The sequence below is a fragment of the Coturnix japonica genome, chromosome 11 (assembly GCF_054131305.1).
Source record: "Coturnix japonica strain WE chromosome 11, WE-NBRP24, whole genome shotgun sequence".
Taxonomy (NCBI): domain Eukaryota; kingdom Metazoa; phylum Chordata; class Aves; order Galliformes; family Phasianidae; genus Coturnix; species Coturnix japonica.
Genome location: NC_140673.1, coordinates 19,523,636 through 19,542,685, shown reverse-complemented (window position 1 = coordinate 19,542,685; position 19,050 = coordinate 19,523,636). Strand labels below are relative to the sequence as shown.

At 46.7% G+C, this 19,050-nt stretch overlaps 1 protein-coding gene across 27 annotated transcripts in view; it reads right to left on the bottom strand.

Annotated features, from left to right (window-relative positions):
- PTPRF (protein tyrosine phosphatase receptor type F) overlaps nt 1-18,651 on the bottom strand; it is a 332,623-nt gene extending 313,972 nt beyond the window's left edge. For 18 of the 27 annotated variants that reach the window (XM_085512284.1, XM_085512296.1, XM_085512311.1 and 15 more), the window contains exon 1: nt 18,202-18,368. The gene's annotated coding sequence lies outside the window, so the exon portion shown is untranslated. Of the gene's footprint in view, nt 1-17,353; nt 17,604-17,848; nt 18,012-18,201; nt 18,369-18,470 lie in introns of those variants that run through there. The other 9 variants (XM_085512291.1, XM_085512301.1, XM_085512313.1 and 6 more) reach the window with 5 other exon arrangements.
- Between the last annotated feature and the right edge of the window lie 399 nt (nt 18,652-19,050).

The window sequence follows — 19,050 nt, the reverse complement described above, 5'->3', positions numbered from 1 at the left end:
ATTGCTTCTGCACGACAGAAAACAAATGAAAGTACTCCAGACAGCTCTGCCAGAAATACTCCAGTTTTCACTGAGCATTGGTTTAGAGACATTCATTGTAATTGTATCATTTTGAACCATGGACCAGACTGAACTTTTTAATGAAAAGTGTATTTTTTCCTACCTATGTGCCTATCAAAAGACCAATCTGCTGCCCCACAATCTTTAAAAAAAGATTTTGTTTAAACACATCTGTATTTTTTTTTCCTCACCCAAACATCCTTGCAGCAGCTTAAAAGAGAAGTCCGACTCCATTTTGTCATTTGCAGACTAAGGATACTAATTATCTGACTCATGGGTTTTCAAGATGAACATAATGATGTCCCAACCACACGTATTTCAAGACTCGTGTTTTCTCCTGTCCCTTCTGTTCAATCATCACTTGCTTTGATAGTTTTTGTAGGGGTGATTGCAACTTCAGCTCTGCCTGGCACATTGAGTTCTCACCATCACATTTCCCAAGGTTATGCCTCAAGGTTTAAAAACAGTTTTTTCCCCTCTGAGATGATCTTCAGCAATTGCCCCAGTTCTGAGAAATGAATGAAGCATTCCCAAAACAACACAGATTTCAGTAGTAAATTGTAGCTAAAAAGAACCTACATGACCTGCTTTAGAGGCAAAGACTGCTAAAAATACAGCTGGCTGGGTGAGACATTTGGGCGGGCTTTTGGGAACGTGTTAATTGGGTAATTCCTCCCAGATTAACAGTACACAAGATTCTTACTTACCATCTAAAATACTTTCCTAAAATAGTCAAAACCATCAAGCAAGGGTAGACAGACCTTTTGACACAGTAGTTAATAGAGGATACAGGATTGATTTTAAGGGACCTGACCTAACGTCCACATAAGTCAGTAAGAATTTTTGCACTGACTCAGCAGAAATCACATCAGATACCAACACTAATCTAAATGTTAAAATCCATTCAATTCACACCTGCAGATTAAAAATAAGAAAAAATTCCAGTCTTCACAATCTGCTGATTTCCTACAAAAAAAAAGCTGTGTCCTCTGTATTTTACTCTCATGGCATTGTACAAAGTGTGCCTTGCTGATCCCAGAGGTGCACAAGATGTCACAGAAGGAGCTGCAGCAAAGCACAACCAGTCTGGAAGCCCACCCAGCACCATCAATCCCTTACAGAGATGTGAGAACTTAAGGGGAAAACCTAGAACTCCCAACGGAGAATACAACCTTTGTTTAGTTTAAGCACTGTCCTGGTCTTTTAAGATTTAGAACTGTTCAAAATAATAATAAAAATAATCTGTATTTGATTTAAATGCTTTTTCATCTCCCAGTACCCATAAACATCCAACTCTCTGCTGAATTTGAAAAGCTGATGCCCTGAACTGACCCCTCCCATGCAAACACCTCCTCAGGTGATCCTGCACACACCATAAAAAGGAGTTTCCTTTCACCAACCTTGAATTGACCAATTTTCAATTGTTTCCTATTTCTTTTCTATCTTACAACAAAAGAACAGACTCCTGACCTAGATTTCCTAAACAATTTACGATGTTCTAGAATTAGTTCCCTTCTGATTTGCCTTTTTTGATGCAAAACAGTACAGTGTTTCTTCATATAAAGTCTCCCTGGTCACAGATTATTATTGTCCACCTTTCCTCACACCTCTCAATTCCTTATGTAAAGCTCCCAAATAAAATTCAAATACCATTTTATTATTTACTTATTCGGTACTACCAGAGTTTTGAGATCTGAAGAACTTCTGTTCCAACTGAAGAATTTTGACCAGTTTGAAGGTATATAAAATGACATTTGTAGTACTTTAAGAATCTCGAACATTGATTGAATCATCCCTGGTCAGTCTTCTGTATCAATACTATCAAAAAAGTTACCTAGGGAGAAGTTTCAGATATACTAAACTGCTCTTTGTGGCTTAAGACTTTGCTTGTATTGTTTGCAACACGTATTCGCAGGCATTTGAGGCACTATAAATATTTTGCATCACGCTGTGAATGAGTCAAATGCTGTTTTCCAGGCAAAAATGAAGTATACAGCCAGGCAGCATTTCAGTTCCCGCAGTATTCTCTGCGGCAAATTATTCATAACTACAACTAGTCTTTAGCCAAAGCAATACAGGAGAGAACAGGCAGCTGCAAAACTTGTGAATGAACACAGCAGCACGAGCAACTTGGGAAAGGGGAGAGCCTGATGGAGAACCAGGACACGAGGACACAACTGGTAACCCAAGCTATGAGGTGTATAGCCCAAAGTGCTCTAAGACACAACCCTGGCCCCGAGGAGAGTCTTGGGACAACTCCTAACCTGGAGGAAAGGCTCAGTCCTAGCCAGAGGCTGCGGGCCTCTCCTTGGCTTCCAGCTGATGTGATCACCGCTAGAAGCCATGATCTGCATGGGGTAACCTTGAGCACAATGCTTCAGAGATGCAACATGACCTAAATCACGTCCCACCAGCTCAAATGGAGGAACACGTTTAGCCGTGTCCTTTGGGAACCAAGGACAATGCAGACAGGCTGACTCCTTGCAGTACAGTCTGACAACTACCACGGGGCAAACTGACGACAAGATGAAGACAAAGCCAGTTTCTTTCACGCACCCCAGGACAAAAGGGACTGAGGACCGTTAAACAGGTTTGGAGAGCATCCAAAACACCACTGGGATCCTAAAAGGAACAAAGGTCTCATCAGAAATCAGTTCAAATTTGCCCTCAACAAAACACAGGTATAGGTTCAGATTTAATTGTTATTTCTGGCATTCTACCAAAGAATATAATAAAAACAGCTATCAGGCGAGGCATAAGAAATGACTGTATTGCAAATTACTCATCACAAGCCAGTTACCCAGGCACAGAAATGCACCAACACAGTAGCCAGGTAGAAATGAAGTTAAAGACCCATAACCGATGCCTAAGAACACCCCCAACTCTAGGCCATATACAAGGCAAAATGTGATACCTTGAAGTAAGTCTGGGCCTACTATGAGCTATACCTACAGGAAGACAGCAGTCTCTGCCGCAGAGACCATTCAACAGCCAGATTTGTCAGCTGGGCTTGCTAGTGGGTTAGCCTCTATAGAGATTAATACTCTTAATAAAACCTTTCCAACAGTGGGGCTGAATCACCTTTATCTAAAAGTATGGGGACAAGCTGCCCCCTAAGATAATTCTATCTCTAAAGAGAGTCCAGCACCACCCAAAGTTGAGCTCATCTCAATTACAGTCCTCAAGTGGATACACGCATTTTCAGAACAACCACTATTGTACATTATTTTTGCTGAGCAAATCATAGCTTTGTCATAAAATTAGCATTGTTATTTTTCATCACCTTGGTAAAAATGATACATGGGCTGTGGGAGAAGTTTAAGGAGCAGTTTATCCTCCTCAGCAGAACAAATCTCTCTTGAAATATGTAAGGTAGAAAGATCCCAGACCAATGAAGGTATTTACAGTACAGTTGGAAATCATTATTATTGTAATACGTTTGTAAAGGAAAGCATGGATTTTTTCCATCAGTCTTGAGCATTAGGTTCTCTTCCAAGAACTGAAACAACTCTTTATCTTCTCGTGTTATTTCTCATACAAGTCTATAATGCTCACAAGTAACTCCTTTCAACTAAAAGCAGATCTTCTTATTTTATGAAGAGGTGTTTTTTGCTTCTGATCCAATAAGATAAAAGCACCAAAGATCACTGTCTTCCATAGCCTTACAGGGGTCTGATGTCAAAAGGAGACCCAAGACACGAACAGTTTTGCCAACAAATCGGTACATTTACAAACATTGCACTTTTGCACATACTAATTACATCGGAAGATTTTCAGCAACATTTCCTATACAAAAGCACTCCAATAAAACAAAAAACAACTTCCACAGAAGCAGCAAAAACAGCTTTCACAACGCCCAGGACAAGTAGCATCTAAGTGCCCTCACTCATAAACCCTAATAAAGGAACTCAGCTCCAGCTCTAATTCATGCCACCTTTCTTTTCTCAACATACTTAATTCTTCTCTCAACACAAAACTAAGTCGGTGATTTCTAACTCCCTGCACATGTGGATGCCCTCCTTACTCCAAGACATGCTGAGATTAACCACAGCTGACAATGATACATCACCACCACAGCTCCTACCACGCCAGAAGGGAGCTCCACACTGACATTAGCAGCAAGCTGTTTGTGTAAGGGAGGTACCACCTCTGCACGAGGGACTGCCTGCGTCTGTCTGGGTGCTGCTGCCATTTACCTGATGCTGGCATACAGCTATATTTAAGCACCATTTATGTTCTACTGAAGTCCGCTAAAAAACTCTCCGCAAAGCACAGAATGATAGCTTTCTCATGTTTTTCCAAGCTAGAGCCTTCCACAGGTTGCTGTAACAATTGCTGAGGTCAGTGTTAGCAGGTGATGACCACAGCTGGGAGACAGGTGGGCTGTGCTCCAAGACATCTAAGCTGCCTAATGGTGTGCTAGGGGCAAAACAAGAGCAACTCGCTCCCTTCGCTGGCGATGCAATCCCATCCCCGTGGGCATTCGCTGCACCTACGAACTGCTTTAATCCACAGAAAGCTGTTCAGCTCTTCCCATCCCCCTGTAAGTTATTTTTCTGCTGCTTCAGTGAAACAGTGCAACACCAAAATAGCATAAGGTAAGCCGCAGCAGCTGGGAAAAGGAATGGGAAAGCAGCAACTCCTCATTTTTGCTTTCAGCTTCAGCCAACTGCAGCTTATCTGTTCGTTGCTCTTGCTCAAGAAAGTAAGTTCCACGGATAAGGCTTTACTGCAGAGGGCACGCCTGATGTTAAGCAAACTGGGGATGCAAAGTTCACAGGGTTCAGGGCGAAGCACAGGACATGAATGTGAAAACGGATACACTGGGTCACACGGTATGTCCTTCTAGCCACGCTGTCTCTACTGAAGCCTGTAAGCAAACAACTAGAGAAAAGCAGTAAGACAAGAACAACTGCACTTCCCCGAGCACCTCCACAGCCTTCAGTACTCCCAGTGGTACAGACCTTCACAGTCTGGTGTGGTTTGTCTATTGAGCAGTCCCCTAAGCTCTCTCAGCAGTTCCACAAGTTTACCATCTTCCAGCTATTGTGTATTCTTCTGGGATGAAAGAAAGGGAGGAAAGAAACAGCATTTCAAGCGTGGACCAATCACGAATTTAGACACGGCACAGGAATGCTCTGTATTTTGTTCTTCACACTCTTCATAGCATTTCATAAGATTTGATGAGCTCTCTTTGATTGCTCCTAAGCGCAGAGCCGGTGGTTTCAGGGTCTTATCTATCAGTATCAAGACCCCACCCGGAGAGGTTACAGCCACTCTGGAGCCCTTCACTTACTATGAAAAGTTTAGCCTGTCTCCAGCCTCCAGTACAACTCATCCACATTTACCTACACCAAAGGCAGCTGCCACGCTCCCTGCACTATCCTTTTATGCCAAATCAGGGAAATACAACACATTTCAAGAATTACTTCAGTTAAAAAGTGGAAGTCGCATCGATCGCTGAAAACAAGCCAGCAATAATAGGGAAACACATACATGGGATGAAAAGCTGCTGAAGTGAGCCCAGCACACAGGGTAGGGCTCTCCTACTGACTGGGTAGTGCACGCAGGAAGGAGCTCTGTGGGGCTTTGATCCTTCAGCTATTCGAAACCACACAAAAGCTGAGTGAAAAAGGTATGAGATCCCGAAGGAGTCAGATTCCCGCTTCTCCACAGCAAGCTTCTAAAGTTCTCTTTTTATGACCACCTTCCACCAAAATAAATAAATCACTTCAAGCAAAAAAAAAACCAAAAAACGTAAACCGAGGCATTTCCACTCAATTCCTTTCATGTCTTTCCACCGCCTCATCTCGAGTCACATGCTCAGTCCTGACCTTTCCAGATTTTCCTCTCTGCCTCACCACACTTATTCAGACTATCAAATTCATTTAGTGAAACTATCCTATCCTTTCACACTTGACTCTTTTCACAGACAAGCAGTTCATTTTCATGCAGACCCACTTTTAACTTCAAAAGGTTGCTTTGTATCGCGGCTTCTGATGTCCCTTGTTTAAAACACTTTCAAATAAGGAACTGAAAAACGCAGTGGCTGGGAACTCAGCATCTTCTCTGTCCCTCCTGAAAGAAAAAAAAAAAAAAGGAAAAAAATCCACTATTAAGGAGAGCGAGAGGCCATGCACCCACACAGGACTTCTACAGCTTGTCAGTAGGTTTTAGCTCTTCTGCACACAGCCACAGAGGCAGTGAGTTCTTGGAGAGCCAATGATTGCCTGTACGTTAACCCTTTCTGAAGGTCAAACTGGAGCAAAAAGGGAAAACCCACAGCACCCCACCATCAAGGAGAGCTGCAACATACCCCACCCCAGGCAGGCTGTACCTCTCCCAAGATGCTTCAGTGATCGCACAGAAACAGCCGAATTAACGGGGCTGCATGCAAATCCATAAAGCAATTAAGTGGGAAGATGGAGCATTGTGGCTGGGTAACTCACACCTTCTAAGCACACCTAGAAAATACATTTGTGTCACAGCAAACTGCTGTGAAAACTAATGGAGCAGCTTTATTCGCCAAGGCATTTTTCACTTGGAGGCCACAAATACAGGGGAATGCTCGTTCATCGCTCACTTCAGAATCAAAGTTTAAGAATCATTTTCAATTTAAATTATTTATGACTCAGTAGTTTCAGGGGGGAAAAAAAACACGCTGAAAGAAGCAGTACGTTACACTAAACTCCTCATTAATTTTCTAGTGAAACACTTGAGTTTCCAGAACCTGACTTTAAAAGTTAATTACGCACAATGTGGACACTCCAAAGTCAGAAGGAGCTCAGATCTGAATGCTGTCTAGTCACTTTTGCAAAACCTGTGTGAAGAAAACATTATAATCGTGCTGTTTTCTTGACAGAATTTGAAAGAGGAAAAAGAAGAAAAAAGAGTACTATCAGCATTTTGAAAACCACATTTTAATCCCGAGAGGGTTTTGTTTGTATTGGCCTTTTCTCCCACAAAACACACCAGCCCTATTTCTACCACAACGGCCATGGCTGTGCATCCAGCAACGCGCTCAGCTAAGCCAGAATTGCAACCACTCTTCTCATTTTCCTCTGACTTTGGCAAGAGTTACACTGGGAGTTAGCACAGGCCTCCAGAAAAAAAGGCTAAGAATGAGTTCTTTGGCTTAAACACCTGCTCCCCTTTCCCTGAATCAAAATGGAAACGCAGCCACTGAAAGCGTCATTGTTCTCACACCAGTTTCACTTCCCTACAGCACACATCTAACATCAAAACCACAGCACTGAAAAAGTCAAACAGTTTTCCAGCTGAGCACAGGACCTGTTGATAAACAAAACTGGCTCAAAACGAAATCACATCTTCTGTATTAAAATACCGGTCAAGTTGCTGACAAGGAGACAAATGAGTTTTTAAAGCACTAACATGAGCTCACATAAAATTAAAAGTGATTATATTGGGGAAAGAAAAAGTTGGATAACGGTGATGTGCCTCATCCAGCTCAATACTTCATCTTGATTTTTTTGAGACGTTATTAGAACAGAACATCTCCACTCTCTGGAATTCTATTTAATTTGTTATTACCACGTACAGTTAATGCAGGAGATTAGATGAGGTTTTGACAAGTCTTTTACACCTCTCAGGGCAGCAGTGCCCTCTCTGCTTAGACCAATAACTCCAGTCACCAGCCAGGGCTGACAACCCACAATTAACCATTTCCCCCTTGTCCCCATCCCTTCCCATTCCATGTCACAGAACCACACCAGCCTGATTCAGAGACAAGCCCAGGGCCACACAAGCACCAACTCAGCCTCATCTGAGACTCAAAAGCAGCAAAAGACAGAGCACAAAGCACAAATGGAGGCGAGCACCCAACAGGTCTGCTGACTGTCCAAATATTTAACTGCTCTCCAGCACTGCAGGTCAGATGGGTTAATCAAATAAACTCGTGTATCCTAAGGGTTTGCCCATTGTTTGTGCTTCCTTTAAATCCTTCAGATTGGATATGAGGAACGATTTCTTCTCAGAAAGAGGGGTGATGCACTGGCACAGCTGCCCAGGGAGGTGGAGAGGTCACCATCCCCTGCAAGTGTTCAGGAGCTGTGGGGATGTGGCACTGAGGGACGTGGTCAGCAGGCATGGTGGGGTGGGCTGGATACACTTACAGGGCTTTTCCAACTCTAATGATTCTGTAATTCCTACCTGACTTTATGTTCTGAAGAACTGAGCCCCACATAGCTATTAATATTTGCATACAAGAACCAAAGGAAGCAGATGTCCAGATTTCTACATCATCAGCTAAAAGTTCTTCAAAAGGAGATATCTTTGCTATATACAAACAACATGACAAGCCATTTCAGCACACACTGGCATCACGCTCTCATGGTGTACAGTGACAATAATGAAAAGGTGGTACTTGTAAATACCCAAAAGGTTATTTACAGGAAAAACTCACCATATGGAAGCCTTCAGTCTGCTGGGAACCACTGGGGCAATCTCCACTAAGGAGCAATCTCCATGAGATGCTGCCTTAGTGGTGGTCAGCCCTTAAATGAGATCTAGAGGTGGTGGAGTCAAGCTCAATTACTCTCACCTGTGCTCCCACAGCTGACCCGACACTTGCCTCAGCTGATTAATCAGAGGTTCAGGCTGTGATTACCAATTTCCCATACATATGGGTACAGGCAACACTACATTAGGGATCTAGAAACTTGAGCGATGCCATAAGATGTAACCGCGCTATAACTGGGAATACAGCGCAGCAATTCTCCCAGACTTGACCATTCAAAATCACCAGGACAAGAGAACAGCAATAAGCACAGGCAAAGTAGACACAAAATGTTTTCAATGTGCCACAATGGAAATGAAAATAAATCCAGGACTAAAATATAGCTTACTTGCACAGGTTTCTAATGCCATTTGTCTTCATTCACTGAGAATTTATGCACCATTTCAACCTGATAAGAATTTAATTCTAAGTAATAAAGCTTTACAAATTGAATTCAAAGGAGGGAAGGAAAAAAAAAAATACCAACAAAAAACCACCAGCATTTCCCAATTATTTCCAGAGCCCCACAACTCGATGGCTTCAGCTAAGGGAGTAGGGAAAGCTGCCACCACAAAGCAGAGCTGACATACGACCCCTGGATACAGCAGCACTAGCAGGCAGCTATGCTAAAATCAATACTAATTCTGCACGCTTCTGTTATGAAAATAAAGCTATGAAATTCCCTCATGCCCACCTGCCAAAGGGACAAAACTCAGACCAAAACTTTGTCAGAGAGGATTTTTAAAGCCTTTCTAAAGGCATGTAATGGATTCCGAGAGCGATCGTGCTCTGAATGTTCAGTGAACCAAATAATTTTTAATAGATTCCTCAAGGGAGTTTATTTTATGTTTTTAAATCACTGAGACCTTGCAGTGACACTCTGATTCAGAAGAAAAGAAAGGACGGTGCTCGTGGGGTGCGAGTTTTGTTTCTTCCAGGGTATTTTTGGGTATTGTTTTATGTTTGAAAGAAGAGCCATTGTGCCTACTGCAATTTCTAAGTGGGCAGCAAGAAATATTTGGCTTTCTATGAACCTTTAACTTGCAAAATCGCTCCTGAAAGAGCACAATGAGCAATTTTAAGGCTTCTCATCACAGAACTATAACAGCAAAGAAAGTTGAGCTATGGAAGAAATTACAGCCGGAACCAGTCAGCTCACCCCCCTCAGCTGCAGCTGCACAAAGGCAGGAGATCCACTGGGCTACCAGAACCACGGGCTGAGATTTGGAATCCAAAGGCAACGCAAATTAGGGCAGTTTGAAGATTTCAGGCCAACATCCTCTCCCCTGGCACCAACACCCACCTTACCAGCCACTGTGGCACCCTGTGCTGCGACGGCAGCGTCAGCACGAGATGCAGCTCCTGCAGAGAGGAAATGTTCTCAGCTGTACCACGCTGCGTGCAGGAGAACAAGACGAAGAGCCCCCAGCACTGCCGCCGTTAGAATGACTTCAGCGGGATTAGGCAGAGCCATGGAGGGAAAGCCTCACACAATGAATCCTTTCATAGAGCAGAAACAAAACCTAACGCTAATCACACCAGCGATTCAGTTTCCTCTCCTAATTCCTAATCAGACATCAACAAATAAAAGCGAAACACTTATTCTTATTTTAATTCTGTGAAATAAACACAAGCGAATGGAAGCACTCGGCCCACACCGCCAGAGATCTGCAGCCCCTTTACCTCCCAATGAATGCATGGGCAGCTCAGCCTGCTCACACCACCCGCTCGCAGAGGGGTCTGGGATGGGAGATCCGGAGGAGTGCAGCATTAACAAGCAGGAGAAACTTCAAAGCCAGCAAGACAAACTCAGCCGAAACACTCCTCCATACAAAAGGGACCTTGAACCGCAGCCATTAGAAAAAACATCTGGTGCGCCGCTTTGATTTTCAACATTAGTCATTGGACAGAAACAAAACATCATTATTTTTTCCCCCCAAAGCAGCAAATAATTGCAAATCCACTTCTACACATAACCTATCATTTATCACCTCATCAGTGACTGCTTGAGTCTGATGGAATTAAACACTCAAGTCAGGCAGTTTTTGTTAAAAGCAATAATTACATTGTTACTAGAATATACAATTAGGTAATAAAAAACAAAAACAAATCTGCCTAGCAATATTTTTTATGCACTCACAGAAATATTACCAGACTGGAAACAGGCAACACTATAATAATAATAATAAAAAAAATCCACTTGCACCGAAGTATAGCTACTTCTAATTTAAAACTTCACCCACAGGCAAAAATACATAAATGATTAGTATTATAGTGTTTATTTTAATTACACTGTTCAAGAAGAATCCAAGAGGCTGTTAACTCACTTCAGATACAAAGGAAGCCAATGTCTGAGCACTCATCCCTACCTGCAGCCTGGCTATCGCGCAGCTCAGCCCATCACCACCCCAACTCCAACAACAGCATGGCAGCATTTCTCCTGACATCCCAAGGCAACGTGCAGCAGAGGCATTGCTCACCAAAAAACAAACAAAAAGGAAAGTAGGAGGTCATCAGATTCCTCACCTGCTCCTCGCAGACAGCATTTAAGAGCATCAAAAATTCACTAGCCTTCCAAGCGCTGCTCGTCAAAGTTTAATAAGAAAAATACAGAAAGCTTTATCTCAAACTCGCATTTACAAACACTTTCCAGCAATCTGACTGCTATGCAACGCGTTGTTCTGCACTGCAAGACTCCTGGTGCCTGCCTTAAACACCTACGTTCCAAGCAAACAAAGCAGTCCATGGTGCCCAGTTATGAAATATGTGGTATTGTCTTGATAGGACAAAAGGAAACGGCCTTAAGCTGTGCCAGGGGAGGTTCCAGTTGGATATTCGGAACAATTTCTTCACCAAAAGAGCAGTGATGCACTGGCACAGACTGCCAGGGAGGCAGTGGAGTCTCTATTCCTGGCAGTATTCAGGGACCGTGGAGATATGACAGTGAGGGACATGGTCACTGGGCACGGTGGGGTGGGGACTGGATGATCTTAGAGGTCTTTTCCAACCTTAATGGTTTGGTGATTGCAGCAGACACATTGCTGATCCCGACAATTCTGCACGAGTCCTTCCAAGACAGACATTTGCCCACCTATCTAGGTGGCCTTGGCCAACCAAGAAGCCTCTGATTGCTATTCAGAAAGACATCATCTTAAAAGATGCCCAACTTGATGGCAACAGGTAGGTGGTTACTGGAGGAGCGCAGCAGCCTGTTGCCTCATAATCCTTCCAAACTCCTCCTTCTCGTAATTAATTATGCTTTTTATTTCTTCCACAGACATAAGCAAGAGATCATCGCTGAGTTATTATAGCAGCACACTTTTACTTTGTAAGCAACATTATAATAAAGCTTCAGGTAAGGAACATAGTAAGAGCCAAGCACAATTATCGGCAGAAACAGCTTGCTCCCATAAAGCGGCGGTGTTTTATCACTGAGGCACATGTGTCACCCTTCCACACATTTCCCCCATGCAGACGAGAAGCACTCTGTGAGCCACAGAGTAACAGAAAAGCTCTCTGTCCATCAGCCCAGAGCAGAGCTGCAATCATGCCCATAACCCCAGCCCCCAGGAGCTCTCCCTGCTGACCTGTGTGGGTGAAGAGGTTGGAGCCCACAACTACAGACTGCAAAAGATGAGGTCAATGGAAGTGCTGCTCTGAAACACCCCTTGTGAGCCAACAGTCCAAACAAAAGACTACAGCAGGTATCCCACCACATCACTGCACACAAAGCACGAAGCAAGCCCATAAATCCAGGCAAATGTCAAACCCAAACCAATGAGACTTTCCAAAATAGAACTCAACCCCATAAGGTTTTGGAAGTTGACGATACTTTTCTTCACTACTTTATCATTTTACTCCAATGCCAAGAGGCAGAATTAAAGCAGGTACTCCACAATCTGCTGAAATACTTCTCTCCCTCAGTGCAGCCTGTGCTTTATTAATGGAAGATACCTACAGACAAGGCTACAGCAAGGAGACAGTCAGTATCTGCAACACACCCTCACAAACTTGTACCTCAACCTCGGGTTAAGTACAATTTTATGAGTATTTTCTACCACATAATAATGCATAGATTAGAATACATAAGACTGTAAAGCAATTTTGTCTGTGCCCAAGATCAGTCTCAGCAAAGCCAATGAGAATATATATCGCAAACTATTTCTTCATCCACCAGTCCTTGCGTATAAGAGGCTAATTTTCACTGTTCACATTGTTTCATATTTCACTTAACTTTGACAGGGAAAACGTGCTATTGGATTCCACATGCATTTTCTACTCAATTTGTACCATATTCTGTATTACAAGTAGTTAAAACACGATGGAAGGCGGGTTCATGAATTACAGGTTTTTTGTTAAGAAAGGGGAATTACTATCGATTCTGCAATGACTGAAGCTTTGATCAAACTTGATGAAACAAATGCTACAAAGATATAAACGTAACTACATCGTGTTTGGAGAAGAGTAGTATGTCAAAGTTCACAACTTCATCCAAAAATCAAAATAAGTGCTTTTTCCTCCCTCCCCCATCTCCTATCCTCAAAGCACATCACACCTCAATGCCTTCTCAGCATCATGTACAAAAGGATGAGGACCTTCTTAACCCACTTCTGTGGCTCTCCTCTGAGATAAAAGACCAATTATACTTTTATGCCCGTACCATAAAATCCCAACACCAGGCTAACCTTTCATACTTCTCATACTCAATTTACCTTCCCAATTAGCAAGCCTATCAAAACTCAGCCATCCTGATGTACGTAGCCCAACCGACGGCTCTAGAAGCCTCTAGAAGAGAAATGGCTTTTCCAAAACACTCCAAGAACTAATTTTGTGAGGAAATTTAACTGGAGGATCAAGTACCATCCCATGAATAACTTCCCGCTCCTGCAGAGAGGAGTTATTACAAAGCTTAAGTGCCCGGCTGACTTCAGCATTTAGGATGACACACAGGAGAAGAATCCGTACACCGGAGGGATAGAAAAGCAGCTACGCTATGTAGATCTCATAAAATAGAACAGATGTTATCCTTTGCATACACACATGCAACTCAGTGTCAAGCACTCCATTTGTAAGAGAAAAAAAATATATAAGGAAGAGAGGCCTATTAACCCAAGAGATAACTCCTCTCCACAGTCAGATGCACACATGTTGTGTTTAATTATAAGCAACAACGAGGTTTCTAACACTGCTTTTGAGAAAGCGATGTCACATGCCCAATCTTCACATTTCTCCCCTCTTCAGTTGCATCCGACAACTCCTAACTGTAAACTTCTTGTGCCAACCTAAATAATTCCTCTCTTTCTCAGCAAGGCTGGAAGAAAGCACTTACCCACTTGCCAGCTGCAGCTGAAATTTTGTGCCAAGAAATAAATGTCTTTTGGGCAGGTTGGAAACTGGAAGCTTCTATGCCTGCTGAAGGACAAGGGTAAGAGCAGGACAGCCCTATTCTTTCCCAAATTAAGGCCATTTCCATATTTCAGCTACACAGTGGATTGCACTTAATGAAAGCATCCGAACAGAGCTGCCTCCCCCCCTCAGTCTGAGCTGAGGTGTTAGGAGATGCTCTACCAGTTTAGCTTTTAACTACATTATATATATTGCTTCCACCCCCTGCTCCAGAACTTCTCTCTGTGTTTTTGCTCTTTAGAAAAGGTCTCATTCAGCGAACTCCTTGAAGGATCCCGACCTATTGCACCACGTTTCTCAGGAAGGCACAGTTGTGCACACACGGCATTCACTACCACTAAATAGCAGCACGCCAGCTGCCCTTCCTTAACCTCCTTGCAGAACCCGAAGATGAGACCCTCTGTCAGCAAGCAGAACCACCGCAGGTGCAGCTCATTGCAGCCTCATGAGTGTGGCAAAGGTGAAGACTAAGGGCTGCTTTCACCTGCCCCAAAGGCACGAAAGCAGACAAGTTCCAGAGAGGAGAAGGGTCATGCCCAGGGGCAGCACAGTATCTGCACCAGGGCACTGCCAATGGGTCTGACCCCTCCGCTCCCCAGTTTGCCCTTCTCCGAGCCCCCCTGACCTCAGGACGCTGCTGCCCATTGACCCATCCTGCATTTCTCAGGGCTCTGCAAAGCTCTATACACAACTTCTAATAATAAATCACGGCTGCAAAAGCAAAGGCACGAACAAAACCCTGCGCTGTTCCAGCAGAAAGAACTCCTTCCCTCCTTGCTTTACAACCATTGGCCCCTTCCCCACCATATCATTTGCATTTTGGTGCCAAAACCCAAGCACCAGCTCCTACAGAAAGCAAAGCACAAGGGCATTACTAACCTGAGCAAATCATGTGGTATACTAAAAGAAACAAATGTTTCAAGACACGCAACAGTATCACAAACTTTGTTTCAACACACACAGCACAGGGCAGGCCTGTGCTACCTGCACAAATGGAGCTCATGAGTGCTCTACAACCGGTGCCTCCCGTATGCCCACACGCACTGTTTCATTAAGCTCGCTTGACATTAGATGAAGAAAGAGTACAAGAAAATTGCATATTCCCTGCCTAAAGTAAACTTGTCATTTAAACCCAGCGTATAGATAGAATCTGATACAGAGCTGGCGCCGTGAGTCATTCCTCAGCTTCAGAGTTTGTACGACAGTATTCTTACATATGTTTTGCAATACTTTCCAGTCAGCTACCACCCCGTGTAATTACAAGTTTTTACTGGAAAGGAAGCATGCATTTTGCATCTGAGCACTGCACTGCACTGAAGCAGTTTGCTCTTGCAGCAGGATTGTGTGTAACCATGTACGGAGCCCTCCAACTGTATGCAAGGTGAAAGTCAAGGCACTTCTTGAAGTGCTGATGGGGAGCATCACACACATTTCCTAACAATCTCTTCCTGGCAGCCCAGGTGCCAGGCCTTCGCTAAGGCAGCTTCTTTACTACCTAAGTTAGAGCTGCACTCATTCAAACCCTGAGCCAGTCATCTGCTATCCATTACAGGTGCTTCACTTGAGAAGAACACATTACTTCTGTACCGCAGTGAGATAACCCATTAAAAATCCTCCCTGCTGTGCCAGCTTCACCTTTTGTTTTAAGGCTGGGTAACATGGGGGTAATTTAACTCTCAGCCCCGGCTTCCGAGCGGCGCTGAAAGAAACAAAGGTACTTAGAGCCAAGATGGAAAGGTTTGTCCTGCTTCGGGTTTCCAATGGGATGGGCCCCAACCTGCACCCGGCGGCACTACAGGGACATTCCCCACACACCACTCCCAGCCTGCACCAGCACACAGAGCTCTTCCTCCAGGCTTTGGAGTTTTAAAGCCAATCATCATTACTCCTATTGAAATTAAAATGGATCGGATTGGAAAAAAATGAGGAGAAAAAGCATCCTCTGCTCAATGAAGTTGGCTGGGAAAGATTCAGGCACAGGCAGCAACAATTGGGCTTTTTCCCCCCCTCCAAACTGCACATACTATGACCTACAAGAAACATTTTCTGCTTAAAAGTAATACTTAAATGGAGATCTATGGCTGAACGTTATCACAAGGATTGCACTTACTTGACAGTCTGCTATTAGCCAACTCCATTATCGCTATTTGCAGTTTTTAAATGTACAGATTCAGAAGTAACTGTACAAAGCCTCCATTACAAGTGGATTTATGGAAAGCCACAGCAATAATCATCCTCATTAAGCATATCTTCCCACAGCCCTGCATTATGTGGACACAAAGAGGAAAACACTTCTTCTCTGTTACCCACAAGCTTAGATCTTTCTCCTTATAATCACCAGCTCCGACTGCCTTTGCCAATGACAGTTAGGTAATGTTCCCAAAAGCAGGACTTGGGTTAAAAATAATGAAGAAATACCTGCACATCTCTCAGCCCACACCCACAGCATAGGGAAGCTGCTGCTTGGGTTTTCCAGGCACTGACCTTCTCGCTGCCAACATGGATGGGAATAAAACATTATCTCCAGCTCCTGCTACGTCACTAATGTACTTCTCCAAGACGTATTTACAGACACACGTGTGCAAAGAAAAGGGCAGAAGGCAACATTGGTAACGAAGCTGAATTACAAGAATCTCTTGAGCTGAAGTGATGCATTAACTCCATGGCCCTGCGCTGGCTTGACCCCTTCCCGTGTGCGGTCACACTGAGCCCTATCCCAATGGGCAGGGCAGCACACATGGCAGTGACGTACGCTCAGAAACTCGCGCAGTGCAATGGAGGGGTGAAGGCTGACACTGAGAAGTTGGCCACCCCCCCCCCTCACCATGTAGACGACCCTTCTGGCTCCCCCCACACTTCAGCATAGCGATGTGCTGCTCCCACAGCCTCAGCCCCAGAGCAGAAATAATCAAATGAGGATTAAAGTACACTTGCTCCCTCCATAAAACCGTTCCCGTGTGCCGAGCACTTCCTGCATTGCTGGAAGGAGTGTAGTGTACTTCAATAAATAATTAAATAAATGGAAAAGAAAGAAAGAAGCTGTTTCAAAGCCACCCGGGCAGCCCAGGAACAAACCACCCGTAACCAGGCACAGAGATAAGTCAATTGCAGCGGAGGACCTTTGTAATCTCAAATTAAATTTGTCATTTCTCTTAACATTTACTTTGAAAAATGAACAGTGGTGGTTCTACAAGCGAATAAGGAAGCTGTATTTGCCATCCCTGCTCACGGCAGCCGTCCTCGGAGAGCTCTACAACAGCAAATATCCAACATCGCCTACATTTGCGGCGTTATCCAGTTATCCTCAGACTAAACCACTCCTTATGGCTCAATTCTACACTCGACACCGGCAATGCAACTTCATTTGCTTACATATGAGATCAGCACAGCGCTCCGTAACGCCGTACCGCAGCTGCCCTGGTCAGTCTCCTGGAAACACGGCGCATCCCTCCACCAAGAGGGCAAGAAACACTTCCCTCTATTCCACGTCCTCACGCTGCTCCAAGCCGGCTCCCAGGAGCGCTCTCCCACAGCATCCGGACAGCGGGCGCTCACTCTGTTACGAGCCCACAACACCGGCCCGAGCCCCACGCCGCTCTCCCAGAACCCAACAGGTCGCGGCCCCCCCGGCCCGGCGGCAGCCCCGGGGGCTCCACGCTGAACGTGGTTTTTCCCCGGGACCTCCCCCCTCCCGTAGAGCGGGGCCCTTTGTTCTCGCACCCGTGGCCCCGCACCCCGCGCTCTCCCCGGGGGCACGGCGCGCCCCGCGCCCGCTGCAGCGCCCTCCCTGCTCCGAGAACGGCACCGCACCGCCCGGCCACGCCGCGAGCCGCCCTCGCCCTCCCGTCGCCGCTCCGGGACACCCACCCCGGGGAGCCCCGCGGGGAAGGTCACGCCGCGGCCCCTCGGAGCGCGGCCCCGCGGCGGCAGGTGCCCGGCTGAGCCCCGCCGAGCCGCGCTCCCCCGCCCGGGGAGGCCCCCGCGGGGCGAAGCCGGCGGCGACCGCGCACCGCGTGGCGGCCCCGGAGGGCGTGGGGGGGTTGGGGGGGGGATCCGGCAGCGCGATCCCGGCGGCCCCGCGGGGCAGAGCCCGGTCGGCAGCGGGGCCGGTGCCGGGGAGCGCGGAAGCGACGGGCTCAACAGGCGGCGGAGTTTGGCGGCTCCCCGGGAGCCGAGCCCGCCGCGAGGGGCTGCGGGGATAAGACGCCGCGGCCACTTACCGGGGCTCCGCGGCTGCTCCGCCCGCATGCTGCCTCCGGCCGCGCGAGAACCGCCCGCCGGCTCCGCTGTGCCCCGCTGTGCTCCGTTCCGCTCCGCTCCGCTCCGCTCCTCCAACCTCAGCCACCGCTTCCACCGCCGCTGCCGCGCGGGACCGCGCTCCGCGCGCGCCGCCGCCTCCAGCCCGCCCCCGCCGGGGCCGCGCGCCGCGCCCGCCCCTCCAACGCGCCCGCCCCGCCGCCGCCGCCGCCACCTGCCGCCCCGCGCTCACCTGCGCCGGGACCGACCCTGACTGCCGCGCTCGGCCCCGCCGCGAGGCGCCGTTGAGACGCGGCGCTGCTCCCGGCCACGCTCGGCCAAGCTCCGCTCAGCTCAGCTCCGCTCCGCCGCCACTCGCCCTCCCGCCGAGTCGGCCCGCAACCCCGCGGGCACGGCCCACCCCGGCCAGGTGTGGGCGGGGGCGGGGGGCGGCCCGGCGGGGCGGGGCGGGGCGGGGCGGGCGCGGCTCGGGGCTGGCGCTCGCTCGACGCCGCCGGAAGGAGCCGGGCCGGGGGCAGCTCCACGCTGAGGGTCGTTGGCTGTACGGCGGCCTGCGGAAAGTTTGTGCTGCGGCGGGTGGGCAGCGGGCGGGATGCGACCTGTTGCAATGCCGGATCGTTTTGGCCACGTTTCATCAACCAGCCGTGATTTGAGAACCGTCTCGGCCCGCCCGCCCCATAACGACACGTTTTCTTTGGCTGCTTTGGCGCTTACATCCCTTCTTCTCCCCCAGCAGCTCCCTGCACGCTGGAACCCAGCCGCGTTTCGTGCCCCTCGGTGCGGCGGAAGGGTTAAATCCCGCAGCTCTGAGC